This window comes from Amblyomma americanum, chromosome 4 (assembly GCF_052857255.1).
Source record: "Amblyomma americanum isolate KBUSLIRL-KWMA chromosome 4, ASM5285725v1, whole genome shotgun sequence".
Lineage (NCBI taxonomy): Eukaryota > Metazoa > Arthropoda > Arachnida > Ixodida > Ixodidae > Amblyomma > Amblyomma americanum.
Genome location: NC_135500.1, coordinates 132,923,339 through 132,930,039, shown reverse-complemented (window position 1 = coordinate 132,930,039; position 6,701 = coordinate 132,923,339).

Sequence of the window (6,701 nt, the reverse complement as noted above, 5' to 3'; positions counted from 1 at the left end):
ACCGTTTACCAAGGCAACAGAAGCCATGCAGAAGAGGAAATAATAACACACGTAAGCTTTCACGTATATCAAATACACTTTTCAGACTGATGAGGATATTACCGTCGACGGCTGCATCTTCATGAAGGTTGCGCTTATCCGTCATCGTGTTTCCTTTGAGCTTTTCGAACTTTACACTGAGGCAGCAAACAGCGAGGTTTACGGGGTAATTTGAACGAGGATCCTCGTGAGGCACATTCCTCCCAGGCGACTACTGTAAGAGCTGCAGGCGCACATAATTCATGCAGGCGCCGTTGTACTGGTGTTTAACTTTGAAAATCGGCTCTCATCCCAGTCAGCAGCGCTGCCTGGACGCATACCCTGCTTCTGTCACCAGCAGCGCTGCTGGTGAAAGAAGCAGGGTATGCGTCCAGGTGTCTTCTCGCGTCGCTAATGCAGAAGTAATGAGAAAGAGCGCATAGAACAAAGCCTCTTCGCTTTCTTGAAGATGGCGACAAGCGTCGGGCAGACGTGGAGAGCGCGTTGAGGCCGGCCAGAAACATGCATTAGAATGGGTGCAGCGCGGACCAGACTTTCAATTAAGGCGAATTACCGGCCCGAGCGGCACCGAGCAACTTCAGTGAGGGCCTAGCGGTCCCCTTTCTTCGGGGACCCGCCGCTCGTTGTCGGTGCGCCGTCCACTTTTCCCACAGCGGAACTGGCTACCTCAGGCCACGCCGCACGCTGGAGTAAACGCCACCAGAGTGAAGACTTATAGGACTCCGGGGAAACGTTTCAGCCGGCTCTGAAGGAAGGTGCTCTCTCTCCTTGAAATGTGAAAAAAAGCTTCCAAAGACAACGCAGGCCCATTTGCAGAAGGCTTTGTGTTGGGCTCATTCCTTTCGCTTTCTGTACCGGGTTTCCGGAGAAGAAAACTTAGATAAATAGGGGCAGGAAGCTTCCCCAGTTACCTTTCGTTCACTGCACCCAATCGTAGCCCCCGTGCGTGCGTGTGAGCACTAAAGTGTGCGCCTCCCGTTCAATGATATTTATGTCTGCTTTACGACCAGCAAACGCCGTGCACTTTCGTCACTAACTGCGAAATTGCGTTATAGCAAACTGCACCCTTAGCTTATGCTCCATAAGGTGCTCCTCGGCTCTCGGCTGGCGGTTATCGGTTGGCTCTCCATAGCCGCCCCAGATTAACATATGAACATGTCGCGGATTTTCATTATGATCTAACGCGGGGCTAATTGACATCCACAGATGCGCGATGCATGTCTGCAAAAAGTTTCAAGTACGATCAGCCAAGGCATACGGTCAGCACTTATGTACAAGAATTACTGAGGTCTTCAAATATGATCCGTCGTTTTGTTTGACTTGTAACTCTCAATGACTTAAACAGGATAAGATTGAATGTCTTTGTGGATAAGCATCGGATAAATTACTTCTTGGATGAACTAACCTATCAGATTTTATAAATGTAGAATAAAAATATTTATTGGCCTTCGCTATTATACCCAAGAAGTAAGCAAAGGAGGATGCACAAAAGCGGGATACAGAACATTAGTGGTGGATAAAGACGAGGATGGCAATGACATTAGCGTAATTAGCGATATTTAAGAGCGCCCGTTTCCGACACTACTGTGCACCACCAACTCTCGACATGCTCAGGAACTTCGCTTTCGCACTCTCGTGGTCCTTGAAAGGCAAACTTTTCTTCCATTACTGACTCCCATTTCCACTTTTGGTTAAAAAAAGATTTATGCTCCTGGTTTATATCACTTTTTGCATATAACCGCACTGCAAGATTTTTGTAACGCTTTGTGACGTTACATTTGGACAACATGTTTTATACTGTGTGGCAAATTAAGCGTTAAAAAAACTGTTCACAGAATTTAAGACAAGCCGAATGAATTATGACAAGAATGCCAGCAATTGGTACGATTGAAATGGACAAACCACGTCTACTATGAACTAGAACAGCTAGTGCAGCAGGGGTTGTTCAGCGCATGTCCCCACTGGCGTCGCCAGCAGAGCCCCGCTTTCAAGAGTCAGTGATTGCAGAGCCGCCATATGCGAGTGGATCACCGCAGCGTTGAAGTCTTTTCGAACGGTCCCATTTTTTTCGCCTAAATAACAGTCGGCCCAATGGTTGCCGACGAAACAAATATTTCGTCCTTTTATGCACCAAGCACGCGGTGCAACGCAAGTCAGCAGTTCTGTTTGCAGACGAACTCAGCAACGCCACTACAATGCGCTCTAGAGTCGGCGACTGCAGTGCCGCCGCTTCTGTTGCCAGTGGCGGGGTATTTCATGCATTTTGTAATGCTCAGTGCGTGCTACACTGCCTCTTCTAGCACAGTGTAACATGGGCAAACAAAAAAGGAGTAAAAAAGCCTTAAACGCAACATAAAGAGGAAAAGCGGCTGGTATCAAGTAATAACTGTCAGATTTGTTGAAAGATGGCAAGGACACTCTGCTTGAAAACTTTTCTAGCCAATCTCGAGCATACCGGAAGGGGATGCTAAAACTACGTTATCTGAATCCGTAGTAAAGGGGATATCAAAGGCTCCAGAAATATACACAAATCACACTGTTCTCCGCTGATGACTTATACTATGGTTGTGGCTAAAATCTTTCGAACAGCAATAAAAAGCATTCAAGCCACCAAGCAGAGTGGGGTTTGGAGCGGGTGCTCAACTGCAGACCATGCATCATCAATCAGACCAAAAAGCGCATTCTTTAACATATCTATTATCTTTATTATGAGAGGATGAGAGTGTGAATGGCCCATATTTCTAATTATTTCATCCCAGAAAACTTGAGCGACAAGACAGGGCAAGGTTTGTTTCTAAAACACTGTTTCTTATCCAGCTGCACTGCGCATCGAACGTTTAAAGTGACGCATATAAGGCTGGGACTGAAATATTTAGTGGCAAATTTATAAAAAAAGCAATAGCACTGTTTCTACAGCGCCAAGAAAACATCGGACGGTTGCCTGTGGTGAATATATAGCGAGAGAATATGCCATGAAACATGAAGCTGCTAAAAACAAGCAGTAAGAAAATAACTTTTGCCGATAGAAAAAGTTGCAATACAAATTCACGGGTTTTGTTTCACTGGAGTTTAGAAAAAAAAATAGATGAAAGCAAGAACAGACCTTAAGGTATTTCTTACAAAAAAAAGATGCAACTCGAGATACATCGAGATAGACTCGAAGTGAAGGCTGGCACAACGAAAACGCGCCACGGCTTTCTTTTCACTGAGTTTTTATCGTGCGGCATGCGTCGGCTGCCAGGTGCGAGGCGGCCGTCGTTACTCATTGTCGTGAGGGGTTCGATATCAAGCACCTGAGCCAAAACAGTCGTATTGTCTGTCCTAATGTAGTACTACTACGGCTGTAGAATTAGAGAACCGTGAACAGAAACCAATAAAAAAGAAAGAAAGAAAGAAAGAAAGAAAGAAAGAAAGAAAGAAAGAAAGAACCAAAAACCGACTTTCGCTTGTTTTTTACTTTAGCGCCACAAAACTCTCAACTGATGAATCTAGCCAGTTCTTTTTTTTTCGTATTCTGCTGAGAAATATACAAACACAGCCCTTGAGACATCAGAGAAAACTACAAAGTGGTTACCTCAATCCTGGAAGTACGTAAAGACGCGTCTATCGAAATGCACGTATGGCAACTCTACGTATCAGTTTGCATTTCTATGCGAGAAAACAAGAGCGTAAAATGGTTTCTCGAAAGCCGCATTGTGTACTACGAAAAAGTGAACGGGTTTCATCAGCAGAGATCACCAAATGACGATGTCATTGCCTTTGTCACATCACTTGAAAGTAACCTACACGCTGGGAGCATCTCGAACGCTGTTTTTCTTCACGTCAAGGCTGCCTTTGATTCTGTTTTCCACCAAGCCATTCTCGCAGCCTTGGGCAGCCTTGGACTTAGAGGTAATTTGTACAAGTGGATCGAAAACTATTTAAAAAATTGACAAATTATTATGAGTATATACCACAGACACACTGCCTCACGCAGTAGAAAAAGGTGCTGTGCTCACAGGGTGCTGCGCTCAGTCCCCTGTTGTTCAATATCCCCCTAATACAAATGACACAAGACCTACCCACACCTGAAATAGCGATCTCCCTTCCCCCTCCTCTTTTTATCTCTACCTCGTTTCCCCTTCCCACGTGTAGGGTAGCATACTGAGCGCCGCCTGGTTAACCTCTCCGCCTTTCTGTTCATCATTCTCTCTTTCTCTACCAAAAGGGGTACACAGGACGCTTTATTCAGACTATATCTGCATCTGGAGCGGATCCAGGTCACGCCACGTAACGCAGCGACGTCTTCAGAATGCATTACTAAACATCTCTACGTACTTGGCTCCCCGAGGACTTCATCTTTCCTCGGAAGAAATTGTTGCGATGGCATTCAGCAGAAAAAAAATGCTAAATCTCCTCTCCTGCTTTGTAAGAAGCCGCTACGCTGCGTATGGACCCAGCGATTCCTCGGTATTGTCATCTACCGAAACCTCTCTTGGATACCCCATGTTAAAAGCTCCGAGAGAGAATAGCAACAGCATCAAAAATGTTCAAATTTATGGCAGGAACACGTTGGGGCTGCAATTATCGCTCAATGGTTAATCTTCATACGCCTTATGTTGGTGACCTTTGCAACATAGTTTGCCGATTTCGCAGAAAATCTCCCCCAAAAATAAGAGGGCGCTAGAGGCAGCGCGGAACACCTGGCAGCAGATGTTTCTCGGCTTCCCGAACAGCTCCTCCATCTCTGAAGCAGTTGCGGAAGCAGGTTGTCTACCGCTCAAGGTCATCTCCGCAAAGGTAACGATTCTAACCCGTCATGTACTGCAAGCAAATAAAAATTTTCAGCACCTAGTCTATATAACCTACAGCAAATAGGGCTTTGGCAAGCTGTGCAGCTATTGCACCTTCCTCCCATCAGTCAGCCATGTAAACTACTGGCGTCAACTTTTCCTGCTTGGACACTCTCACCTCTTTAATCAAACTGTTTATACTGGGTGTCACTGCGAAAAACGGCAAGCCGCAGGCTGAGCTGCTCCAAGCTGCTCTGATCTACTTAACTGAGCACTATCCTGGTCAATGAGAGAGCAGAAGAGGCCCGCAAAGGTCAATGGCGTCGTAACTATAAGCGCACCTTCTTCTCAAAATCAGATATTTCCCAACTCCCCAAACAATATACCCACTGTGAAAACAACCGCCTCTTCAACTTGCCAAGTCATCATTACCCCTTTCTTCATTTCATTGACCCACAGCTGAAATCAAGACTACTATCCTGGCTTCCATGTCATCTTAAAATAATTTATCATCCTCTCCGTCTTAATGTTGCATTTACGAACAGTCAACGATACCGTTTCAAGCAAGCAAACAGTCCGTATTGTGACAAGTGGGGCTCAACTGAGACTGTACTTCATATTCTCTTCGAATGTACAGCGTACGCAAACGAACGTGCGCACTATGAACAATGCATGGTGTCCGTTACACAAGAGCCACTCACATTGGACTCTATAGTAGGAGCGTTATGCTGCTACAGACATCAGCGACGTGCAATGATACGCTTATTTGCCTATTAAGACGCTGCAAATGTTTTAAACAAACTCTAAGTTGCCCGAACAGTTTATCGCCCCGCAGTACATGCACAGAACTTGACCTAGGTCTCATCCAAAGTAGCCATCATGCATTGAACTACTGGGTTGCAACCCTGTTGAATGACCGCATTCTTTTCTAGCATCCTTCTTCCACTTTTAATCCACAACTACCTCCCTTACGCAAAGTAGCATGTAAGCGAATATTCACGTCGGCTAAAATCTCTTTTTCATTAAAGAGATCTCTCTCTCTCTCTCTGCAAATGTGCAACTATGTAGAATTTATTGGCTAACACATTTAAGTCATGTATATTTAGATGCAGTGCGAATGCGGGTCGATCATAAAATATGAAAACACATACAGTATCGTGATATTAAAAACGAGGACGTCATATTGTATCCTGCTCAACAGCTTTCGGTTTGCGGTTCTGAAGGGCCGTCTATGTAATTATCTGCCCCGGCGAAAGAGGTGCACGTGCTCCAAAAATAAAATGGAGCACGAGTATGCGGGAAAATTGAGTTCCTTCAATCAGGGCGCCAATAAGGAGCGGAAGCCAAAACCAAAATGCCCATTTTCCCAGCCACTTAGAGCTGCTGGATGTTGGTTGCTGGCGCGAATGATTGATTTCACTCGTTTAATCCCTCTGTTTGCATTTGATAAATTGTGCATTTGAGACTGTTAAAAGTCTAATAAAATTTAGTTTCTAGCACAAGTTATCATCGGCACGCATTCTCCGGTCACCCGCGAGATGATAAGAGCGGCGACGACAGGGCGGAAGGGTCACGCAGTGATCCGCATGATTTCAGTGATCCGCCCAGCTCGTGAAGCTAATACTAGTAATGAAAGCCTGTGAAAGATTCGGCAAATATTATCAAATCACGAAAATTATGCACAACTGCAAATAGTTCTACGCAGTCTCAAGAATGAACGTTTTTAGCCTGTGCGCTAGCTCAGTGCGGGAGCACAGGAAGTTCTCAGTGCTGAAAACGAGCAGCAACACGTCTCAGCAATGTCAGACAAGTGATGGAAATGCAGGTGAGGATGGCTCGGTACTAAAGTGAAGTTCGCGATTTGCTGAATTTGTCGGTGCCACATATTCA